Source organism: Mycteria americana, chromosome 1 (assembly GCF_035582795.1).
Source record: "Mycteria americana isolate JAX WOST 10 ecotype Jacksonville Zoo and Gardens chromosome 1, USCA_MyAme_1.0, whole genome shotgun sequence".
In the NCBI taxonomy this organism is placed as follows: Eukaryota; Metazoa; Chordata; class Aves; order Ciconiiformes; family Ciconiidae; genus Mycteria; species Mycteria americana.
This window is the reverse complement of record NC_134365.1, coordinates 201,648,458-201,674,432: the sequence shown is the minus strand read 5'-3', so window position 1 is coordinate 201,674,432 and position 25,975 is coordinate 201,648,458. Positions and strand designations below refer to the sequence as shown.

General features: G+C 42.5%; 1 long non-coding RNA gene across 1 annotated transcript; it reads right to left on the bottom strand.

Annotated features, from left to right (window-relative positions):
• Window positions 1-1,560: 1,560 nt before the first annotated feature.
• On the bottom strand, window positions 1,561-25,864 carry LOC142405017 (uncharacterized). Its single transcript, XR_012774032.1, has 3 exons — window positions 25,686-25,864; window positions 23,930-24,098; window positions 1,561-4,249 (listed from the first exon to the last, which is right to left on the bottom strand). It is a non-coding gene; the product is annotated as an uncharacterized LOC142405017 (long non-coding RNA).
• Window positions 25,865-25,975: the final 111 nt, after the last annotated feature.

Below are 25,975 nucleotides of genomic sequence, written 5' to 3'. Positions count from 1 at the left end.
TCAGCACATTAACATAGTTATTTCCTTCTGAATAGCCATATTTGTCAAAATAGCAAACTTGGGCTCCATCATTGTAAAAATAAGGCTTTGATGCATTGTGTCTCTTTGCCAGACATTTAACAGTAATCTAAATAAACGGCTTGGTTCAGAGGTTCATAGAATATGAGTCAAAACTCATATTTTAAGAGGAAAAAAATTCTTAGGATTTCATTGCTGCCATAATTCCTGAGCTGCCAAGGTAGGGTGTCTCATTTTTAGGTATTTTAAAAACTGATTTGGTTAAAAAAGCTTCAGCCATTGTCCTAAACAGCTGACAGGTTCCCACCAGCCCTCCCCATGCCAGCTGGCTCATGTATTCACAGACTCTCTTGGCAAATGGTCAAATACAACACACATTTTAAGCAGCTGGATTAACCTAGAGATTCTTACCAGAACCTTTTCATCTGTTTTTCAGAGACAGACCACTGCCATTTAATTATACTTTAATTGAATGAAAAAACAAATCAATACCTAATTAATTTGTGTTACAGGAGAATGGCAATGCAGAGCCCTGGATTCTGAAACACAACATTCAAAGGAGAGCCTTGCTAATTTTAGCTACACTTGGAATTTATTTGTCTTTTTTTTTTTTCCCTTTCCTTTCCTTTCCTTTCCTTTCCTTTCCTTTCCTTTCCTTTCCTTTCCTTTCCTTTCCTTTCCTTTCCTTTCCTTTCCTTTCCTTTCCTTTCCTTTCCTTTCCTTTCCTTTCCTTTCCTTTCCTTTCCTTTCCTTTCCTTTCCTTTCCTCTCCTCTCCTCTCCTCTCCTCTCCTCTCCTCTCCTCTCCTCTCCTCTCCTCCCCTCCCCTCCCCTCCCCTCCCCTCCCCTCCCCTCCCCTCCCCTTCCCTTCCCTTCCCTTCCCTTCCCTTCCCTTCCCTTCCCTTCCCTTCCCTTCCCTTCCCTTCTGTTATAAGTTCACATAGGAGACAGAAAACAAAGACATCAGTTCCATGCTTTGATAAGTTCTGTTATAAAAGAAAAGTTGCTGCCTTATCTGCTGTAGAGATGCTTGTTAAAGGATGCTGGTGTTCTTGCAGTTTTACATCGTTTAGAGTGCTGTTCACTTTTATTTTTTATCTCAGAGGATAATCAAAACAGCAGTAGTCTTACTTAAAATTTCACAGTCTACATCATGATAGTGTTTTCAGTGTTTTAAATGAGGACCACATGTTCCTCCCCAAACCTATTTAACAGTGGTATCCAGATGTTGGAACCAATTATGGAGGACAGCTCTACTTATGTATCCTAATAGTTAAGTATATAACACTTACTTATTAGAGACAACACCACCCACCCAAAACTTTGCCACCACCAAAAAGGAACACAGGGAGGCAAAAGCTTTTCATAAGTCCTGAGTGTCACACTTCCCATCCATATCACTGCCTTCCCTTCTACAGGAGCCAAACAGTATGCCATATCCTATATAACTCTCAAGACATTGAAGTGTAAAGAATTTATGAAGAGAAAGGAGTTTATTTCTTTGCCATGTTGTGTTTATACAGACCAGATGAATGATGTAATAATTCATTCTATTGCATCAGAACAGATCGTCCTGTTTTGTTGTGATTTGCATCCAAACTCACAGCTGAAGGTACTCTTGATTATCATTGGCAGCTGGGTCATATCTGTTGACATGATTCAAATGCCATGAGGTTAATAATGAATTCTTTAATCTTTTAACATTTTTGCTGTCTGAACTATATGAAACAGACAAAACCAAATAGGGAAATAACATCTCCTAAAATGTTGAGATGATGAGAAAGTGAACTCGTGCAAATAAAGTATGTTTTTTCCTAATCTATTTACATTTGTTTCTGTATCATTCAAAATATGAGTATATATATATATTTTTAATGTAATGGTGAATGGTGCCCTGCTTTGCTCACAGAGCTTTCACATTTTTCCAGTGAGCTTGCATCCATGTTGGAACATCCTTAGACACGGCCGGTTTTTGTGGCTGAAAATACCTGCAACCACATATTTTTGAGATAAAGTCTTTCATTTATCCACTACTAAGGCTGAAAACAACACTTAGGAAAATGAGGCAATAAAGAGAAACCTGATCAGAGCAACACAACCCAAAGCCTAATTCATTTTTGGACAAAAACCCCTAACAGAGAAAGATTTGCATAGGTACATAAACACTGGTTAGTTCTTGTTGGGTTGTGTCTTTGCTCCCACTCTCATGAGAGTAAAAGGGAGGATTCCCATGTGGGTAGACACTGAAGTAGGAGCCAAGATGTTGGATGAAATTCTCTGAAATCTCTCTGAAATTCAGATTGAACCCTATGGTGTTTGGGTTGACACTTGCTGCAGCTTTGTTCCATGATGTAAGGCTGTACCTTCATTTTCCTTGCAAGGACCCTAAAAGATTTCTGATAATCAGAAGTGATGTGAACCAGAAAGCAGGTTGAAATGATATTTCTTGGTGATCATAACATGTATCTCAGAAGTAGGAACAAGACAAGGAGTTTTGAAGGTTGGGTCATGAAGCATGGAGGTGGGGATGTATGTGTTTGAGTGTGAGTAGATGAAGGAGTAGAAAGAGGGAGATGAGCAGGCTGTCCTGGGAAGGGGAGCAGAGGTGACATGGCTCCCCAGGGAGAGGGACGGCTTGGCAGAGGAAGGTGGTTTTGGTGAATCTCATGCAGCTGGTGCAAGACCTGGCTGTGAGATTAACTGCCAGGTCTCCCAAACCTTATGGAAGAGCCTCCAGTTCACCTCTTGTGGTACAGCCCTTTCTGGTTCACTGTAACAGTCAAAACACAGGCTGGCTCATGAGAAAGAATTTGCCTTGTTTCACTTGTAATAATCGAGCTTCCTATGAAAATGATGTGAATGAATATCAACCACATAAACAGATTTTAAAGATTGCAAAGCGGTATCAAACCAAGCATGTTCCTCTTTAACAGTGAGCCTCACTTTGCTGTTTCATATGTATACAGTTGTAGCATTGGTAGAAGACTTCAGAGCATGCTAATATTTGTAGAGTGTCAGATCTTCAGTGAAAGGTGCAATATGTTTATTTGTTTAAATGAGAGGGTAGGTTCAATGTTGATGTTGAGGCACTTGGAAAAACTCAGAACAGGAATACTTTGATGTTGCTCAGTCTAAATAAAGGGGGGACAGGCTTTGTCTGCCTGCACACCTCAGCTGTCACATGAAGGTGACCAGACCACCCTCTAGTGGGATGAGACTGCATTTCAGCTTGCAATGTGTTACTGCTTTAACTATGAAACCATGTTTCTGTTTCCTTTTGCCTTGGAGATCTTTTCAGATGAAAGGTAAGATCAGATGTCTATCTGTGCAAGCAGTGTGGGAGGGCTCATATCCTAAAGGCTCTTCAAACTTCCCCTGCTCAAAGGGTTTCTGAGTCAGAGCAGTGGGACTTGGTGTCCTGATACTGAAAAGAGAGCTGCCTCTCACATGTCTTTGGTTCTGAAATATTAAAATAAATGTATCTGTTTCTTCTTGTTCTTTTCATCACACCATCAGGTCTAATTGACGCATGCAAAATAACAGTAAGGAATTGCTAGACTACGGGGGGAAGGAATGGGCTTCAGAAAGGAAAATCAGTAAGAGGGCGGGAGCTGAGCAGCTGAAGAACTTGGAAAAGGTTTTCCTAATCAGAGCTGGTCACGTTAAAAAAAAAATCTATTTGTGAAAAAATATTTCAACAACTGAGTGTAGGGGAATGAATACCATGAATGATTTATTTCACAATTGTTATTTGGTACTGCCAGAGCTTTTTCATTTAAGAAAAATGCAAGGTAAAACTCCAGTTGACACGCCTTCAAAAACTCCTCTGCCCGGACATGAGAAGCAGCCATCAGTCCCGGCACTGGGCGCACCTTAAGCACCAGCTCATGCAGAAGGGAGAAGGCACGCAGCACCACAAAGGGGGACGGGAGAGCCTTCCAGCAGGGCTCCTCATGTTTGGTCCTCCCCAGAGACACACACAGAAGCTGCCACACGGTACATGTTTCAGCCACGGCTGGCTGGCAAGGTCAAGCTTTGGCACACAGGGTCCGAGAGCGGGCGGAAGCAGGGGTACGGGTGCATTGGCACCTTTGCTCCAGGAAGGACGTGAAGGTCTGTCGTGGAGAGGTGCTGACTGCAGTTTCCAGTTCAGTTAGCCAGGACTTGCTGCTCTCCTTCCACTAAATCTTCTCCTAGGCCATAACCACTCAGGAAAAGAGACTATGTCTTCGTCTGCATATGGAAAATATCAGGTTTGTTTTCAACACCATTGCAGCATGAATAAATTGAAGTATTATATATAATAGTAAACATATGTTGTCCCTGCCTCAAGCCCCTGGTGTTCCCTAGTTGAGGAACAGCATCCTGAAAGCTGACATCCCTGACCACTGCCCTGTCTCCACTCCAGTCTTTCAAGCCCTGCTTCAACCAGGGTATCTGAAAAACATCAGCTAGCTAATATGGCTAAGTGATGAGTGGCCTCAGGTGGTACCTATGAAACAAAAGAAAAGAATCACATGGCTTTTATGTCTCTCTCACCTTTGGTCTATTGTTTGGTTTTTGACTTAACACTTCTACTACTGCAGCCCCAAGAGGTTGGAGCCTAAAGTCCTCACAGCTAGAGCTGGTCTGTGCTAGCTGCTTTCCACGTGTTCTCACACACACACACACACACACACACTCTGCGCATGAAGGAGACTGAAACCTGCATAGGGTAAACAGTCAAAGAGTTTCATTTTAATAGGTCCTATGATGTGGTCTTTTCTACTCTCATTTCATACAGGTCTTTAAAAAAAAAAAAAATATCAGTTTTGTTTTAAATCTTGACTTAGAGAAAAGGATTTATGATACAAAATAAGCTGTTCTGTTACGCTTACTACCTTGTATTTCTTCTAGAAATGAAAATATTTGTTGAGAAATCAGACAATGTGGTGACAAAGATCTGAAAAATTACAAATAGCTTCATTGATATTCTTATCAGGATTATAATGACTCAGCACTGAGTCACTGAGATACAGCTTCTTTTTTGTTGTATGGTGGGGAAGACTTAGGGTTCAAGCAGCCTGCAGTGAAGGAACATTGATAACATATAATGATTTTGAGGTCTTAAAAAATGTGATACAAAGTTGGTTTTCAACCCTTTTTCCACTTGCGGTCACCTAAAAAATTTCCAGTGGAAGTAAATATGCTTGTAAAGCAAAAGATGCCTTTTCTTTGTTACCTTTCACCGACCCCTCAGAAGTAGCCCGTGGACCCTCAGAAGTTTGCAGACTGTAGACCAAAGATGGCTGTGCTACTGGGCAATGTCATTGTTTTAGTTGACTGAGCTCAAGTGATTAAAGCTTCAGAGAAGTTTAGTTGGTCCTTCAACTGTTTAGAGAATATAAAGGTGACTTTTAAAGCATAATTTCTTCAGACAGTCTTATAGAGGTTGATTGTATGGCTCTATGTCTTGTGAATGATGAGATCCACCCGAGAGTGCTGAAGGAGCTGGCAGAAGAGCTCACCAAGCCCCTTTCCATCATTTACCAGCAGTCCTAGCTAACTGGGGAGGTCCCAGCTGACTGGAGATTAGCTAATGTGACACCCATCTTCAAGAAGGGCCGGAAGGAGGACCTGGGGAACTACAGGCCTGTCAGCCTGACCTCGGTGCCGGGGAAGCTGATGGAGCAGATCATCCTGAGTGCTATCATGCGGCATATAGAGAATAACCAAGAGATCAAGCCCAGTCAGCATGGGTTCAGGAAAGGCAGGTCCTGCTTGACCAACCTGATCTCCTTCTATGACAAGGTGACCCACCTAGTGGATGAGGGAAAGGCTGTGGATGTTGTCTATCTAGACTTCAGTAAAGCCTTTGACACGGTTTCCCACAGCATTCTCCTGGAGAAACTGGCTGCTCATGGCTTGGACGGGTATACTCTTCACTGGGTAAAGAACTGGCTGGATGGCCGGGCCCAAAGAGTGGTGGTGAATGGAGTTAAATCCAGTTGGCGGCCGGTCACAAGTGGTGTTCCCCAGGGCTCTGTGTTGGGGCCAGTTCTGTTTAACATCTTTATCAATGATCTGGATGAAGGGATCGAGTGCACTCTCAGCAAGTTTGCAGAGGACACCAAGTTGTGTGGGAGTCTTGATATGCTGGAGGGTAGGAAGGCTCTGCAGAGGGACCTGGACAGGCTGGATCGATGGGCCGAGGTCAATTGTATGAGGTTTAACAAGGCCAACTGCAAGGTCCTGCACTTGGGCCACAGCAACCCCATGCAACGCTACAGGCTTGGGGAAGAGTGGCTGCAAAGCTGCCTGGCAGAGAAGGACCTGGGGGTGTTGGTTGACAGCCGCCTGAATATGAGCCAGCAGTGTGCCCAGGTGGCCAAGAAAGCCAATGGCATCCTGGCTTGTATCAAAAATAGCGTGGCCAGCAGGAGTAGGGAAGTGATTGTGCCCCTGTACTCGGCACTGGTGAGGCCGCACCTCGAATCCTGTGTTCAGTTTTGGGCCCTCACTACAAGAGAGACATTGAGGTGCTGGAGCGTGTCCAGAGAAGGGCAACAAAGCTGGTGAAGGGTCTGGAGCAGAAGTCTTGTGAGGAGCGGCTGAGGCAGCTGGGACTGTTTAGCCTGGAGAAAAGGAGGCTGAGGGGAGACCTCATCGCTTTCTTCAACTACCTGAAAGGAGGTTGTAGCAAAGTGGGGGTCGGTCTCTTCTCCCAGGTAAGAAGTGATAGGACAAGACTAAACGGTCTCAAGTTGCGCCAGGGGAGGTTTAGACTGGATATTAGGAAATTTTTCTTCACCGAGAGGGTTATCAAGCATTGGAACAGGCTGCCCAGGGAAGTGGTTGAGTCGCCATCCCTGGAAGTATTTAAAGGACGTTTGGATGTGGTGCTTAGGGACATGGTGTAGTGGTGGTCTTGGCAGTGTTAGGTTTATGGTTGGACTCGATGATCTTAAAGGTCTTTTCCAACCTGTACGATTCTGTGATTCTGTGATTCTGTGATTCTGTGAATGGTGCAGACTGCAAGAAGCTAAGTCACAGCTTCCCACTGTATCCACTAGACAGCCCTCTCCACATGTGCTGGTGGAGAGCAGCCCCAAGGCTGCTCCATCTCCTGCCCGTCACAAACAGCCACAGCGAGCCACAAACACAGCAGAGGACTGGCGTACCAGCCCCAGCACCTTCCTTTCCCACAGTTACACTGAGGGCAAAGTGTAAGGGTACTGTTTTCTGTCTCAAAAAGAAGGTATTGTGCCATGTAATTTTGAACTTAAGCACTCTCACACTGGGAAAAAACACTGCTTGCTTGAGTTACCAGTACCACTCCCAGTCATATCCAAATGTCCCTTGGAGGTCTCATGTCTAATAATTTATTGGATTTGACTTAAGTTACATCAAAGAAGTCTCAGCAGCTCCCAGTCAGAGGTGGTATGTCTGAAACAACTCTGTGTGATTGGTTGCTCAGTCATCCTTGCTTGCTGAAATTTGGAGTAAATCATGCTAGGAATGAAATAAGACTCTCATAAGGTCTCTTTGCAAGGTCCTGCACCTGGGTCAGGGCAACCCCCCGGTATCAACACAGGCTGGAGGATGAAGGGATTGAGAGCAGCCCTGCAGAGAAGGACCTGGGGGTACGGGCGGATGCAAAGCTGGACATGAGCCGAGAATGTGTGCTTGCAGCCCAGAAGGCCAACTGTATCCTGGGCTGCATCAAAAGAAGTGTGGCCAGCAGGTCGAGGGAGAGGATTCTGCCCCTCTACTCTGCTCTGGTGAGACCTCACCTGGAGTACTGCGTCCAGCTCTGGAGCCCTCAGCACAGGAAAGACATGGACCTGTTGGAGTGGGTCCAGAGGAGGGCCACGAAAATGATACGAGGGCTGGAGCACCTCTCCTACGAGGACAGGCTGAGAGGGTTGGGGTTGTTCAGCCTGGAGAAGAGAAGGCTCCGGGGAGGCCTTATTGAGGCCTTTCAATACTTAAAGGGGGCTTATAAGAAAGATGGGGACAGACCATCTAGTAGGGCCTGTAGGGATAAGACAAGGGGTAATGGTTTTAAACTAAAAGACAGTGGATTTAGACTAGATATAAGGAAAAAAAAAAATAATATGAGGGTAGTGAAACACTGGAACAGGTTGCCCAGAGAGGTGGTCAATGCCCCATCCCTGGAAATATTCAAGGTCAGGTTGGACGGGGCTCTGAGCAACCTGATCTAGTTGAAGATGTCCCTGCTCATCGCAGGGGTGGTTGGACTAGATGCCCTTGAAAGGTCCCTTCCAACCCAAACTATTCTGTGATTCTATAAATTGCCTGGGCAGTTACAGTTGCAAGATGGGTAAGATTGCTCCTTGGCTGTGCATAGCAGCACCTGTGTGACCGAAGCAGGAATAATCCATAAACCTAATACAAACTGTGCCCTGGGTACCCAACACAGGCATGCTCAGAGGTGGACAGGGTCCTCATGAGCATGCCTGCATGGGAAACACTGGGCATGGATGGAGCGGTGTTTGCTCCTCTACCGTACACATCATGCCCACGCTAAGGGGACCAACTTCATCTGGTTCCTCAGAGAGGTCAAATCACTCCTAAAGAATTAACTTTCAAATTATAACAGTTCTCAGTAATCACAGAGAAGATCAATATATTCCTGCGCAGAGAATCACAAATCACTCTGACCTGGAGCCCTGGGAAGAGTTTCCAGGAAGAACCAAATTCCTCTGAGACACATCTGACTTTCTGCCAGGGCTGTCAGTGCTACAAGCAGTGTGCAGATGGCAGGCAGAGAGCGTGCAGGTAGCATGCAGATAGCTTGTTTGGTCTGGGTTTTACAAGCTGAATAAATTTTGTGATAAATAAACACTTTGTTGCTTTCCTAGGCTCAGTGTACATCATGGGCTTCTTCCAGGTTCATTTTTCCCTAGTGCTGCTGTAGACTCCTGAGGTGTTTAGGGATTTCTTGCAAAACCTCTTCTCATCCTACGCACCTGAGTCATTTTTTCTCTCCTTTTCTTTCTTCTCTTTTCTTCCATTGCAGGTTCTCCATGTTTTTTCCATACTGTTCTCCCCATTTCCCTGTTTTCTATAACACCTCATACCACTGACCTTCCTGCAAGGAACCAGGAACTTTTTTACCTCCTTCTCCTGTGCAATGGAGTTCTTTTCATCCCTATTTTTTATAGCCCAGGTGTTATACCATTTCCCTTATTCTCCCTCTTTTTCTTTTCTTTTCTTTTTCTTTTTCTTTTCTCTCTTTGGCAGGGCATCAGTCTGTGAAAACTGAAGCATGAGATTTGGCAACAATAAGATGGCAGAAGAAAAACAGGGAGGGGGTATGTACATAACTACTAAGTGGTTAACTCTATGGCTGGGACTGTTCCCCATTTTCTCCTTTTGTTTTTAATTTTCCCTGGGCTAGAAGGGTTCAGATCATTGGCACCTTCAAACATTCCCTGGAAATTTTTAATTGATTGAGCAGTAAATTAAAAGTCATTGTACTATGAGCAAAGACAGACTCAACCAACAAGAACAGGGTAACAGCTGTATGAATGGGTAGGTCTTTATCACATCCCTCTTAAAGTCATCTCTTTTTCTGGCTGAAAAGTCATACCCTTCTCAATTGTTCTTGTCTAGAAGCTGTTCCATATCTTTCTTCTAAACCAATTCCCTCAATTTATTTAAAACAAAACAAAACCAAAACCACACACACACATACCCCCAGACAGTCTGTTTTTCAGCTTGATTTCCAAAGGAAACAAGGTTTAGCAGAGAATTATATTGCCTGTCTGTCTGTTGTTCACCTGAGAACCTGCCTGTATAAGGTCGTTTGAACTCATAGGCTGATTTCAGCCACACTTGAGCAACACAGAGAAGTATCTAGTGTGCTAGATTCTTACGAATTTCATGAAAGCTGTCATCTGGCTCGAGAAGAGACACTCAAATTAGTGATGCTGGTGTAGGAAAGGAGGACAGAATTTTGCAATCATTGCAGTTTCTGGCATGCAGTGCAGCGAGTATCCCCACAGTCACCAGCCACACACCCATATAGTTTTGGTTGGACCACCTGCATTTGTACAACTCCAAGCCTGTCACTGTGCAAACTACCTCTTGCTTGGAGGGTGTGTAAGAGGACTGGGGAGTCTCTGAAATTTATGTGCTGAGAAGAGTGAGAGGGGCAAAGGAGAGAGCTGAGGGCAAAGGAGAGAGCTCCTCAGAAACCAGCTGGTGTTTCTTTTCCTTGGAGTCGGATTCAGATGCTCACTCTGGGACTATCTGCACTGCAAGGTGAAGCTCTAGCTGAGGTACGAAGGGAACGTGTTCAGAAAACAGCAGAGGAAGCAGTATAACTGCATCAGTATGTCCTTTCAGCAGAGTAAATCAGACCTTAAGTTGTTCAGAGAGAGCTTGGTGTGCCTGCCTGTGACACAGAATTGATCTATACTCCTCAAGGGTTCTGCAATGGCAATCTTTTCTTATCTGACAAATATTAAAACAACTCTAACTTGTTGCTTACCAATGACGATGTTTTTCACTTTTTTCTCCTCATGAGAAATATTTGATCACAGTGAGTGCAACAGGGGTTTCAGTGGAAACTCCCTGAATGGGAACTATGTAATTCAGCTTGAAAAGACCTTGCAGAATCAGGCTCATGCTAGAAGAACATACTAGCGACAGCTGAAAATAATGATCTGGCTTGATGTCAGCCTCAGCCCCAGACACAACACACACACTGTATTTACTGAAATCCCAGCCTTTTTTACAGAGCCTCTAGGTTAAATACTGCTTTGAAATGGCTCTCCTTAACCTGGAGTCATAAAATGTATGAAATGAAACAGTTGCTGTACTACATTGAAATTGCTGAACTGTCCTGCTAAATTGTCTTGCAATTGCATGTTGCAGATTGAAGGGTGTGGGAAGGGGGGGAGGGAAATAAATGTTTCCTAATAGGGCCAAGTTACTCAATGAGCCATATAATCAGTTTGGTATAGTTACAGTCAAACTTTTTTTTTCCAAAGTCATTCTCACATTTCTCTGAGGCCTTGAAATTGTTTAAGATGGTATTGAGAAAAACCTGGAAAGCCCTAATGGATGTGTGTTGCAATGTGTGCCTGCCCTGCGGTGAACTTATTCTGCAGCCTACGAGACCACGATGTGAAGTTCACTCTAGTCTTTTTCTGCCACCTTTTGGCTAAGGACAATGAATAGTGTGTATAAAACTATATAAAACTACGGGCAAATTTGGAAGAATCACAGTATTACAGGTGAGAAAAAATACTGATAGACAAATTCTGTTTGATACAACACTGAGTAGTACTTTAGTCCTAAAGCAACTTCCACTCGACTCCTGTGGCCATATCTACACCAGGCTAAGCGAGTTCCACAGCCATCAGCTTGCACTTTGGTTATATTCTGGCACCATGTTGGCCTTGTTGGCTCCATCTGTCTGTATACCTTTTTTTTTCTTGGGAAGGCTGGAGAGGCAGGAAGGCAGCGCCAGTATACTCCGGCAGTCTCTATATTTAGCAAACAAGTGTGGTGCAGCAGGAAGGAATCCGTAGAGCAAACCAGTTGGGCTGAAGACCCAGTATTTACACTCCCTGTGTTTCATGGAGGCATCTTGTACTAGCTTTAATCTGGTCCCACTGACCGAATGCCGATTAACACCTGGATTTGCATGAGGTGCCCTCCTGGAGTACCTCTTTCAGTTTACTCTGACAGGGAATTGCACTCGTGTGCTCCCAGTTCATTTTGCTCCAAGGTACCTGAAATGGGATGGATGAAAGGGATATTAATTCCAAATTCGTTGTAATGTAATGCTAACGGAGGTGGACTTTGATAAGACTGTTCAGGATGAGTGGTGGATCAGGGTGGTGGCATGTGCTGCACAATGCATCTATCCCTTCCTACAGATGTAACCAATGAATTCGCTCACGGGGCACTCAGTTCGGGCTGTATGAAAATGCATTTGGCCTTGTGAAAATGTAGCTGTTTCAGCTACTGTTTTAAAGAACTACAGTACCTCACTACTGAGCTGTACCATACTTATCAGTAATTCCCTTTTGAGCTGCTTAGGACCATTCTCCAACAGCTTATACCCAGAGAAGATGGCCAGAGTCAGGGATCAGATGAGGTGAGTATGTTCCAAAAATACATAAAATCCCAGTGGACCTGAATTCCGCTCTGCATCTTTCCTTGCTAGCCAAGGCCTTAAAGGGTTTTCTCCTTCAATGAAAACTGGAGTGGGACCTCTACTGTTCTGCATTTCACTAGGAAGGAGCAACCAATGTCAAGAAATGCAGCTGCATCTTCTCAACATACATCTGAAAACTGTGCAGAGGACACACAAAATGAAGACCCTCTAATCTAGTTCAGACTTACAAAAATCTTTCTTTTGTGTCTCCATCTATTTCTTCTCCTTGGAGTGAAGCATGACATCCCGTTGTGGGAGCCATCATAGCTCATGGGTTCAGCTTACAAAGTCAGCCTGGAGAGGAGAGCAGAGGAGTGGAGTGGCCCAAATCACAGCTCTGACAAGTATCTCAAGTCACTGCTGAACCAAAATAAATTTTCCCTTTCTTTCACAAAACAACAGGGAACGTTCACACTTGAGAATGTCTCCCAACTTCTTAAATTTTCTGAACCTGCATTTTCAGAACTTCCAATCCCCAAATAGTTTTCTGGTGCTCCCTGCTCAAAGAAAATGTGGTAACATGAAACTTTACCTCCCTGAAAAAGAAATCTGATTTTTGTTATTACTTGTTTTGCTTCTGTGCCATGATCCCTTCTCCAAATGGACACTATTAGCCAAGAACCCTGTCAAATGTGAGTGTAATTTACATTTTCCGCTCAAGACTGAAATGTATTCTCTTCTACATTGTCCATTCACCTAGCTCATTACGTTTTTCCTTATTAGGTTTGTTACAGCTCTCCCTGGTTTTAATTAACATAATTAACACAATCTCATCTGCATATTTATGGAGTTGATATTTTTCTGATTCATAAATATATATGATGACAGAGATCTTTGAGCTACCCTCTGTTTAAGGTTTGAAAATTCACCACTTATCTTGTTCTTTTCTGTTTCCTAGACAGTTTTAGGTCCATAATAACACTGATTCTTCTTCACCTGAACCACTATTCAGAAGCAGAACTGACTGAAATTTTTCCTGATAGAAAGGGCTCACTTTGCAGATTTGGTAGAGAGTCACCACACTGGCCATTCAACCAGTGTGCTGCTCAGAAGGCTTCTCAGCTCCTCCGGTTTGTGGCTCCTTGCTGTTGCACTAGTTCAATTTCCTACCTGGGATTCTTTTAAAAAAAAATCAGTTCTCTCATACTTTCAAGAATGTTTTCAAGAAATAGCCATTCTATGGCAAATTAACTCCTTTCATTTTCTTTAACCCGGAATAAAAGAGGCTCTAGAAATGTTAAATTTTCTGAGACATGAGGAGTGTTTACTTTCATTCAGAAGTCTCTTGCTAATGACCTGGTCTAAGATTTTTGAACAAGTTCTGCTTTATCTGATTTTTTTACATTCAGATCACTTTAAAAGCTTGGTGAATTTCCTTTGCAGATACACACAAGTACAGTCTGCAGATTATTTAGTGTTCTACATTAATGATCATTTCAATCAATTTTTTGGTGAAGATGGAAGAACCTACTCTTCTCCCAAAGTTGGCCACACCAACATTCTTTTTAAGGCAAAAAGCAAATAAACGTTTCTGGGTTATTTCAATTGCATGTAACCAGTTAAAATGTTAGAAGCTGATGACAATGACATATCCATGATAGAAAAAGATATTAGCTAATAATATAACCTATATCAAATGACTTCTTAGTCATTAGCTTCATAAAGGTGTTAAAATAACCACCATTTGTCATTGCTATTGTTTATTTCAAACTCTTTCAACAAATGCTGCATAAAGCAAATGCCAAATGCTAAATAAAGGACTAGCTAATCCCACTCCTATTCTCAACTGCCCTTTGCAGGTGTCTTTCCCTCTTCTTTCACTATAGAGAGGATTTGCTGCCTCTTACTGAAAGTCAGGGGGAGGAATACTCCCCTTAGTAACATTAGGCATGCATTATTCCTCAGCCAATAGAACAATGCTAATAAAATGTGCCTGGCCATTTGTTTTTAAAATAACAAAAGAAGAAAAGCCAAATAGAGGTTAAAAACACATTTTGTCAGTTAAATCCCCAGTGCCTTTAGATAGTGTAAAATATAGGAATATTTTAGAGATACAGAGCCACCCTATTTATTCTAATTCCCTGACCATTATGCCACAAAAATTCTAAACAAAAGAGGACCGCAGTCAGGCAGCCTTTCCTCTGGCTTCTGGAAAAATTAAGAACATGAAAGTATATTAACAGACACACTATTTCAGAACAAGGGTCCATCTAGCCCGCAGTCTCCAGCAGAGGCCATCAGCAGCTACCCAGGGAAGAGTAAGAGCAAAGCAAATGTACATGATACATCCCCAAACTGCTCTCCAGCCTCTGACTATCTCCAGGTTAGGAATTTCCTGAGCTTGATGTGTTTTTTCTATTTAGTAATCCTCAACAGACTTCTGTTCTGAGTACTTGTCCAGTCTCCCCCGACTGCATGCCAACTTTTTGCATCCGCAACCTCTTTTAGCAAGGAGTGTCACAGACCCACTTTCTAAGACTCCTTTGGATTCATGGCAGACCAGCAGAAAGGTTGGCAGCTGCTGAGGTTGGCAGACTGGATTGGGTTGGTGGCAGACTGGATTGAGATAGATCTAATCCTTAGACTGGGAAAGATTCAAAACAATCAGCTCCCTTTGCCCCCTTTTGCACTGCTGCAGGCTCGTTGGAACTTCGGCTGGGAGGTGAGAGCGGCGGCCCTGCCCTAGAGGTACCTTTTCTTCTTTTTTTTCCAGGGGCAGCACGTCACTACTGCTAAGATGTCAAGTATAGAGTGTTAGCTGGTGCTACTGCTGACAGCCATAAGCATTCAAGAAGGTGATATACGTGTACACAAATAACACAGTGTCTGGACTGAGACAACACATTACTCCTTGCAGCTAGGTGATACAGTAGGCAAAAATTCTCTAATGCTTGTTGCAACCCACTCACCACTCAGCTTACGCTGCTCACCACTGCAGTGTCCTTTGTGTTACTTGTTATTGCAGCATCTGGGTATCTGAATTGCACTGTACTCTGCATCATGGAAGAAAAAAATAAGGGTAGAAACCTGGCTGCATCACTCAGTCTATCTCCCTGCAAAGGGAGATGTGTTCCCTGCAGCAAACGTGAGCGTACTTACAGTTTTAAATGTCTCAAGTAATTGTGCTTTCACATTTCCCTCACAAGACTATTCAACACTTCAAAGTAGCTCAAGCTTTTCCTGGCATTCTGTCTAAATATTCCCTTCTTAATCTCATCTCATTACCTCCTAAGTAATTGTATTCTGTCCTTGGGGTCTATTCACTTTGCACATTTACAGACTGCTACCCGGTTCCCCTGAGTGTAAGCTTTACTCTGAGGCAAATGACACATTTTTACATTTGAAATATTTCTTTCAAACTATTCACAATTATTCTTGCAATCTCTCATACTAAGGTAGTCTCTACAGATAAGATTAGAAGGTAAACTCCTGACTTCAGAGGCTTGCAACCTACTCTGCCTTCTTCCCCACGTTCTTTGAGCTCTTGTCAACCCACACATATTCATGTGAATACTCCTTTGAATTCAAATACTCTTTAAATGCCTTGAGTTTGCGAGGCTGGGATCAATACACAAAGTAGAAAAAAAGGAAATGGAAAGGAAAATACAGTGGGGAAAAAAAATCTCCAAAACTCAAAAGGCCTATAGTCCGCTGTTGAGAGATATTTTTCAACTCTTTCATAACCTATGGCTGGTTTCCATTTTTTAGATGTAGTAAGTTAACAGTATTCTTTTTCTCTTTTCGAAATTCCACTTTATAGAACAAAACCTAATCATTCTTCTTCATTTATTGCCTTTTTTTGCATCCAGTTCTGAAAATAGTTCTTCTCCCTTTTCCCTCACCTAAGATTGTCTGTGACGTGCTTACATGATTGTTAAGTGATTTATCTTTCTGGTCTTATTTTCATCTTCCCTGAATGGCTTCCAGTTCACTGTGAATTATTTGATAGCATGGCAAAATGTAATCTAAGCTTGCCATTTCCCTGGCTTTCTAGCAAATAGTTTGCTGGATATGAAATATGGACAAACTAGAGAGAAGGGGATGTTATAGGGTTATGGTGTTCTTCCAGTTCCCTACAGGCTTGAGAGGGTGGGTTGGTTTAGCAGGAATGCAGTTAGTGATCTTTCTTGTTTCTGCCTGAATCCAGAAAGTGCTGGATCGTGCTCTTTATTCAGCTGCATGGTTCGTGGCTGGGCTGCGTGGCTGACAAGCTCAGGGCAAGGTCGGCTTTCCAGGCACTGCTTAGCGGAACCCATTGTTCCAGAGCCGGTGCAGACTGAGCCCAAACCACGACCTAACTGACGAGTTAGCAAGTTCTCACCCTCCTGGGCTATGTTTCTACTGGCCTACAGATGACTGTTTCAAAACTAGCTTGTAGGAGTGGTTGAGATGGGTCAAAATATTTGGAAAACTGGAGTTATTTTAATATGGGGGATAGCATACGTGGCACATTTTGCTAGTCATATCCAATTTTACACTTGTAAAGTGCTTGAGTATTTGGAATTTTTATGTGGATATGATTTAGCAGCCCTGCTTTCCTAGCTTTGTCGGGCAGAGAAAATAAGAGCAAAAGAAAACGATAAAGAGAAACATCCCTAAAGAGCACAACTTCTCTTCTGATGGTAGACTTTTGTTGCATTCAAGGTGAATGCCACATGCAACTGTCTTTTGTTTGTTTTGTATGTGGATGGTCATCCATTTAAGTAATGCCAGAGGGAAACTTCAGTTAAATAGTCTACATAAGCTGATGCAATCCAGCTAAAATATGTATGGTTACACAAGCTTTCATGGGGAAAACACTGGACCAACTAAATGTGAATGCACAAGAGAAATATATCTTAGTTTTCTTTGGGTCATGGGTGCTGTGGACTCACAACTGCTTTACGTTGCCATAACAGTCACAAGGTGAAGCTCCTGCTTGCTAGGTTGGGAGGGATGTCACAGGTAAATCTGACTCCAGTGCTGTTCCCACTGTCTGTGGTGGTGACGTGCTGGCTGGCAGCAGCAGGGTGAGATACTTTCAGTTTCAGAAGGAATCTGCTGCCATGACTGCCTTCAGGGTGCCCCTTTTCGGCTCCGTCTGCAGCTCAGCTTGGTGGTTGCATGCTGCAGTATCAGTCGTGGGACCGCCCGGGGCTGCGGGCGTGAAGCGTCGGGCTGTGATCAGCAGAAGCCCTTTGCGTGAGGACCCCGCTCAGCCCTTAGCTCATCTGGGAGGAGGCAGTGTGGCGAAGGGAGCCCAGGAGGACCTGGGGCTTCTTCTGGATGTAATGGAAGCAGAAATGCCGCTAGCGCAGAGGGAAGTGGCTCCCCCAGACCCAATGGGGCTGCACTATTTTACATCAGTTGAGGATTTAATCTTGTGCTTGAAGTACATCCTTAAACTGAATAAGAACAGCACTGCTAAATGCCTTCCTGTTTAAATGATGAACTCAGCGGCTGAAAGAATATAAAATATTTATGATATGGAGGAAGCAAACGCAGTTGCTAAAATGAAGCACAGTTGAAATAAGGATACAGAGGGAATCTGAGTCCTCCTCTCTTTTCATTGCCTGAGCCCAGTCTTACTTGCCCTGACTTTATGATGGGGTAACTCCGCTGCTTCTCACTGTTTTATACCAGTGCAACTGCAATCAAAATTAAACCTTCATCTTCAACTGTTTACCCCCTTTTAAACAGAAATGCTGAATAAAGAGATTTGGAAATTCCTCTCCACAGCTTCTCGCCTAGCCTAGACCATTAGATGGTCTTTTGGCCACCAGCGACTGTCTCAGTCCCTGGCAAACCCCCAGCCACATCCACGGTTTCACATCAGGCTGTTCTAGTGGGTAAACCCAGGCAGATACTCTGTGCACTGGAAAAACCCTGCACTCCATGTCTTGTAGCCTCTTAGTATCAGCCCTGTCATCAGATGCTGTAATAAATGGTACGAATACTCCTCAGCATGTGCCTTTGAGAAACCAGCCCTCCCAAAATTACTTTAAAACAGTCTACCAAAAATCTGTGGACATGCAATATACTAAGTATACATGCAATATACTTAGGGAAGTGATTGTGCCCCTGTACTCGGCACTGGTGAGGCCGCACCTCGAATCCTGTGTTCAGTTTTGGGCCCCCCACTACAAGAGGGATATTGAGGTACTGGAGCGCGTACAGAGAAGGGCAACGAAGCTGGTGAAGGGTCTGGAGCAGAAGTCTTATGAGGAGCGGCTGAGGGAGCTGGGACTGTTTAGCCTGGAGAAAAGGAGGCTGAGGGGAGACCTCATCGCTCTCTACAACTACCTGAAAGGAGGTTGTAGAGAGGTGGGGGTCGGTCTCTTCTCCCAGGTAACAACTGATAGGACAAGAGGAAATGGCCTCAAGTTGCGCCAGGGGAGGTTTAGACTGGATATTAGGAAATTTTACTTCACTGAAAGGGTTGTCAAGCATTGGAACAGACTGCCCAGGGAAGTGGTTGAGTCGCCATCCCTGGAGGTATTTAAAGGACGTTTGGATGAGGTACTTAGAGACATGGTGTAGTGGTGGTTTTTGGCAGTGTTAGGTTTATGGTTGGACTCGATGATCTTAAAGGTCTTTTCCAACCTATATGATTCTGTGATATTCTGTGAATATCTGCAGAGGTGGTGAGGCAGCTGCCTGCAGAGCAGGGTGTGGGTCAGGATGTGCCAGGTCAGCTGCATTGCCGCAGGCAAAGGATATTCTGTGCGCTGGTATTCCAGCTACCTCTATGCCACACAAGTCAATAATTTTACAGTTTATCATTATTTGTTTCATATTTCCATGCCTTAAAACATTTTAAAAGCTCTAACTAACTCTCCTGCCTTCCTTTGAAAGCAGAAAGCATTGGACCGGCCATGCACTCTGCAAACACGTCAAACATGCTCTCCAGCCTACTTTGGTGAAGCCCTGGTTCAAGGCTAGTTCTAAGTCACATCATGTGCAAGTGAAAAGAACAAAAATGTCAACCCAACCTTTCAAAGGCTTTGTTTTTAATTAATTTTTTTAAACACACTCTTTCTATTTTTAATGTTAGCCACATATATGGCAAACTGAATAAATTGTTTTCAAGCCCACAAAACTTGGATAGGCACCAGCTTTCTGGTCTCTTTGCTATTTCATGGGACTGTTACTGGTAAAAGACTATGCCAATGACTAAAACAGACAGCTGAAATATAAGGAATTTTTACAAGTTTTCCAAGATTTCTGATAGGAATCCCCTAGGAAAGAATTCCCTTTTGTAGCTCCTGTGAGGAATAAGCCAGTTTATGCAGAAGTGTCATGACTGAGCCACTTTTTTTTTTATAAATCCATATTTCTACATATCAGCGGGTGTAGTTCTCAGCCGGATCTCATTGGCACAGCATGACTCAGTGAAAGGCTACGACAAGCCAACAAAAGGTGTGTGTAGGGATGCCCACACAGCATCCCCTCTTGAAAACCATGCACACAGCAGAGTGACAGCACGGGGTGCTGCAAAGGGGAACCCACACCCGGGGTCTGTGCATGTGAGCCCGGGGACCTTTCTCACTGGTGTGTGCATTAACAGGTTCTATGGAGTGACCTTGTAACCCAAACAGCACGGGGGGGGGGGTATGTGTGTGTGTGTAAAAGTGTGTGTGTAAACGCGTGTGTAACCAGAACTTCCTTGGATTAGCTGTACAAGGGTGGCTAGAAATTTTTAGGTGTTTGCTAATGTTTTGCAAGTGTGCAGTATTGCAGTTTATCTGTTGTATTGCTGATATTGATCCTGAAGGTATAGTTCACTTGTTGCCAGTTAATTATGCATAATTTATAAATCAGTAAAACATTTTGTTTCTGATTTGGTATAAATCACATGAGCTGAGCAGTTTTTTTCCAGTGGCAGGTGCACAGACTGTGTGATTTTGGGCAGAAACTACCTTGGGGTCTGTTTTCTAATTACAGTTATCATTTAGATAAGATACTACTAATAGCCTGCTTTATATCCCTTTTCACTACTTTAGTAAATGCTACCATCTAGGAAAGGAGGCAAAATGGACACACACTTTCCCTGAGGTTAATTTTTTGAATAAGTTACTGCATTAGAAATTCTATTATAGCTACTGCAATTGCACTGCAGCTACAGTTCCAGTTATCCAGATAAGCCAATGCCTGGCAATTTAAGACAGTACGGATACAGACTAACCCAGCTGGTTTATTGCCATTCAGACCCTCTGTCCCTGCTAGCAGAGCTCAGGCTTTTCCCCCACCAAGGAGTTCATTGCACAAGTGAATAAGTGACAAATAGGAAAATATAGACAGGCGCCACATTAATGACAAACTGTGCCATGCAGATTTTTTGGGTCTTGCAGAGTTAGAGATGGATCGTTTGTGATGTATCATTTAGTCTTCATTTTCCTCATCCATTTCCACCACATACTAATCTGGTTGCCTGCTCTATTTAAAGCGTACTCCTTCAAGCAGACCAGAATCTGCTAAAATAATTTCCTTTTGATTCTCAAATGTCTAGTTTTAATTCAGTAAGAAGTAAGATGTGCAGAGGTAGCATGTCACATACTTTGCCCCTTTTAACATAACTTTTAAAGCTTAACAAAAGCCAATTTCCCTGCCTCATTGGGTCTACAATCTAATTAGACAGCAGTCGATTGAAAGCTAATGGATGGGTGGCTCTATCATCTTAAAGAACCTAGGCAGATTTTGAACTTGTATCTGCATTTGTTGTTGTTGCTGTTTGTCTATTTTACCTTCGCATGAGCAAAGGCATTAGCAAGGGAGATTGTCCGAAGGAGGGCATCTGGGCCTCTCAGGACAGAGAGGGGTATGGGAGTCACCCAAGGCAGGGAGGATGGCTGGGCAGAAAAGCGATACCAGGGTGGTGAGTCAAGGGAAGCACAGGCCAGCATTTCTGAATTCTGTACTGGACAAGTTGGTAGAAATAATACTGAGGAAGACATGCAGCTCAATTAAAAAATATTGGAATAGAATGAACGCAACATTTGTAAAGGGGAGTCATGCTTTACAAACTGCTTTCAAACTTGTCAAAGCAGTTATTAAACATGAGGAGATGCGTTACTTCTTGATACACTGAACTGAGATTTCCCCAAAGCTTGTGGTACAATCCCCTACCAAGGAACCTTAAAGAAATCAAGTAGTCTTGGGAAGGGAGGAAAACATCCTTTTTGAGCACTAAGTGGCTAAGATGTAGGAAATTAAGTGCAGGAATGAGAAGTTGATTTCTCTGGTGGAGGAGTTACAGACCCATAAAATCTCTTCAGCATACTCATAATTACAGCATAAAAGTATGTGAATAATGAGGTAACAAAGTCTTCTGATAAAACTATTCGATGTAGTAAAATCTAAAGCTTATTTCAAAAGTTTCGTCAGGATTTCATAAAGCTGACAGGTTTGGCAATGAAACGGAAGGTGGAACTAAAGGTCAGTGCATAAAAACTAAGGCACGTAGGCCAGAACATCTTTAGTTATAAATATGCAGTGATAGGGTAGAAATTATTGCTGCTAAGGAGAAAATGCTTGAAGTCCCTGTGGTTGTTTCCTAGCTCAGTCACCAGTGATGGTGGGGAAAAAAAGTAAAGCAGAGTGTTAGGAACGATTAAGAAAAGAATTGCCAAATACAAAATATTATTATGCCATCATATTAATCTCACTCTGATGGCCTCTCACCCTGATCACTGCCCAAAATGATACAGGACAACTGGAAAAGATAAAGGAAAATGTCATGATGATAATATCTATGGAGTTACTTCCAGGTAATGAAAAACTGAGTAAAAGCACTTCTCTGCTTGGAAAAGGAAAGAGCAAGAGGGGTACGAGAGAGAAATATAAAATCATAAGTGATATGGAGGACATGGAAAAAAAGGAAAATATTCACATTTTTCTCACATGAGCTTTAGGGACACTCAGTGAAATTTGAAGGCAAGGGTTTTAAATAAAAAGTATATTTTTACACAGCTCAGAATAAAATGCAGAATTTGTTGCTGTCAGATGGTGTCAAGGAAAAATGTACACACGGATTCAAAAGGCATTCTGCCAGTTAATCAGAAATAAATCTATTGATGGTTATTAACTATAACAGTATGAATGCAACCTTAATGCAGGAAGGCCCCTAACCATCGACCTGCAGAAGGTGGGAAGGGATCCCAGGGGAAGCACTGCCGTGTACCCACCCTGTGTCTTTTACTCTTTCATTTTCTGAACACTGGGAAAGACTAGACAGACAGAAAGATGTGCATAGCTTTAAGAAAAGATTGCATTGAATCATGTTCCTACATTTATTGTACTTCCCTGGCAGAAAAGTGGGAGCTGAAAGGATGGAAAATTCCTTTCAAGACGCAGGTGTTTGAAGGGATTCTTTGGGCCAAGTTTGACCTCAGGGATTCCTTCGGTCTTATCACGGTCCAGATGTCAGGGGGATGAGGGTTTCTCCCCCCTCACTTCTAGAGCTGCAGATCACCCCTAAGTCAGTATTATCTCTGAAATTTCAGAGCTATTGGTGACTTAAAAGCACAAAACCATTGACAACTAAGTGTGACTTAGTGATTTACCTCCTGCCTGTCACGCTTAGAGAAGAGCCAGAGACGCTCAGATATCTGTTGCAACAAGTCTGCCACTGACACAAGTGAAATCTGTAAACAACGGCTTTCCTCCATAAAAATCTCGGTTTTGTTTCTTCTGCCAGTTGCTACCAAAAGCAGCTAATCCCCACCCGGCAATCACCACGTGCACCAGCTTCGCTTGCCCATGGCTTTATTGCATATCCCACATAAAATTGATAGCAGTTTCCTTTTTGTAGACAAAACATTTACAATTATCTCATTTGTCCTAGCAACAAAAATAACTATGCATATTCAACCTGTCATACAAAATGGTCTGAAAACGCTTTACAGATACTAACAAAAAAATCCAGAAGGGCTGTATGAAAAGACAAAAGAAAACAAGTAGGTCTTCCTTGTTTTTTCAGCTGGAATTTCAAAGCATATCGCTTTTCTTTCCAAACTGCATTTTATTCTTTTCAAAGTATCTGGAAGACCCAAAATGACATGTTTCTTCTGGATGTGATATTGCTTTTATAGGGATTTACTTGATATGATTTTTTCTTTTGCCTGATCTTTTAAGGTTTAGAAATTCACGCTGCTCACCCTACACCAGATTCTAATGAAAACCTAATATGGCAAAAAAAGTTTAAGAGCCTGGAATACCCACTCACATTTTTAGAATGTTTATAATGCCAATTTTTTTCTGATATCATACTCTTAAAAAGCTTTGGTGCACAGATGGTAGCAATATACAGACCGCCTTTGTGAAATCAACTGCATAAATTCATTTATCAATACACTAGCTAATTTCAGGTGCAGAAATACAGAATGTGAATATGGAAAAATTTGCTTATTTTATACATAACTGTTGACTGCTGTAATATCTTTTTTTCCTCTTGAGGAGCTCACAGGACTACTGAGGCGGCCTGTGTTTCAAGCAATTGGTACCTTACTCTCTCACATTTGCTTATGGCTCAGCTGTCCCTTTATGCACATCCTATAGCAAGGGCTGATGGGGAGCTGCAATGTCTCAGACATCTGCTGTTAGTGGTATGGAGCAGAGGTAAACATGTGCCTGTCTCTGTTCTGCATCACCACTCCCTACCTCTGATACGGAAGAGGCACCACGTGGCCAGAGGCCCTGCCAAGCACCGTGGGCAGGGGAATGGGCAGAAGTGGGCAGGAGGTTCCCCCGGCTCTGCTCACCTACACAGGCTGAGACTCAGCGCCCTTTTCCTGAGCTGGAAAGTTTTCTTGGTTGTTCAAATGCTTTTCTTCTCTCTTGTCATTTGCACTTACGTGTCACATCCCCCTTTACCTTCATTACATTCATGTCCTGTTCTAACAAGTCCCCTTGTTGCTCAGAGCCGTTTTTCTGTAATTCAGAAAAAAAGTTAAATTTCATTTCACTGTTTTGAAAAAAAACCAGTTCATTTAAAAATACTGAAACAAAATGTTTTAACCTATTAGAAAACTTTCTGCCCTCTTTGTTCTTTTTCCCTTCAGAACTGGTTGTTGAATTTGCTCAAAATTTGCGAATACTTTTGGTCTTCCCCAAAAGCCAGTAATTGCTGTATTTACTGTGGAAAAAAAACCTGCTAATCTCACCCTTCACAGTGATTATGCATGACATGACAGGTGGCTTTTTAAAATGGAAATACACTTCACTTTCCTAAAGTACTGGTAGAAATTGAATAGTTTAAAAATCTAATCTCTTCTCACTTTAGCCTGGTAAATCTCCCAGTGTCTTCAGAGGGCTCTGAACTAAAGCCTTGCATATTTCTTTCCTTTTGCTGTGAGTCTTCTTTCCACTGAAAAGAGTAATAAAGGTCAAATTGATTCCACTACGATACAGATTAGGTGTCTTGTATGTACCACGTACCAAATATGTACCACATATTTTCAGTATGTTTAATGGAAGTATTCCTCAGACTAGTGAATTTTCTTCATTTTGATCTACTTCCGAGTAAAAAATCAGGAACAGTTAAAAGAGACGTCTTGCATCTTCCAATCTTACAATTAACAGTAAGCATGTACAATTGTAAAAATTTAATACTATGCCCTCCGTTGCATACTGTAATAATCAGATACGTTGATTCAGCAACCAGAAAACAGGAGATCAAAAATTCCTGGTTTAACTGTTGTGAATGGACAACTGGGAAGGGGAGGGTGGGTGGCAGTTCAGACAAAACAAATTTGTCATGAAATATATCTATGGGGGTAGAAGGAATTTAAACTGTTGTTTGAAAAACTGAGTTGCAAACCCGTAAATATTTTCAGCTTTGATAGGAAGCCAAAACCTTTTTATGCAAAAATGTCCATGCAATGCGGAGACTGCAGATCAAGCAGCTCATGTCTTCAATGTCTTGTACAGTCTGGTTTCACCAGCTAGACTCCATCCTGCCATGATTTGAAATAATTTTGTTTGCTTGTTCCCTGTCAGCAAAGGATTATGAATGTTTTCCAATCCTCATTTTAGGTAATCAGATAACAGCCACAGAATCAATATTTTGCCTTTAAAATTGTATTACACTTACAATCACAGAATTATTCATTTTATTTGTTAAATGTAAAGGTTCTGTTAAACATAACCCCAAATCTATTCAAGATAAAAACACTTTTTCAACTGCCTTTTTTTGGGTCACAGTTTTAGCAATGTTATACCATTGGTTCTAGCTATTAGTTTGGCTTTTTGTGGTGTTTTATCATTCTAGTAATGTATGATATGAACCCTTGTTCAGTTCTTTGCCCACACCGGAGAGAAGTTACAAGAAAGCCCCAAAGTCTGGAAAACATGGAAAATCAAATTCAGTATTTATGTGAGAATTTGTCCATTTAGAGATGAATTGATCATGACCTGGAATTTCATGAGAAAGAAACTTTGGAGAACAGACAAATCGAAGATTATAAATAAGACGTGCATTTTTAGCAGTGAAAGTAACCGAGCATTGGAAAAGCTTACCCTCAAAAGGGGTTCTGTCTTTCTTGCAAGTCCTTATTTGTAACAGAAGTGTGAACCTGATGCAGGTGAGGGTCTGTGGTGTGTTATGGGAGGGTATGACTAGGTGGGGACTGAGTAGGGAGGTCTGTGAGGAAGGAGAGGAATGTCATGGGGCCTGGGATGGTCCTGCATACACTCGATTTCCTCATAAGCTCTAATACCAATGTGTATTCATTACCAGCTATGCTCCCTCCCAAATAATACAGAAAATTTTTGTGGGTGGAAAAAAAATGAGAAGGAAGAAAAAGAGC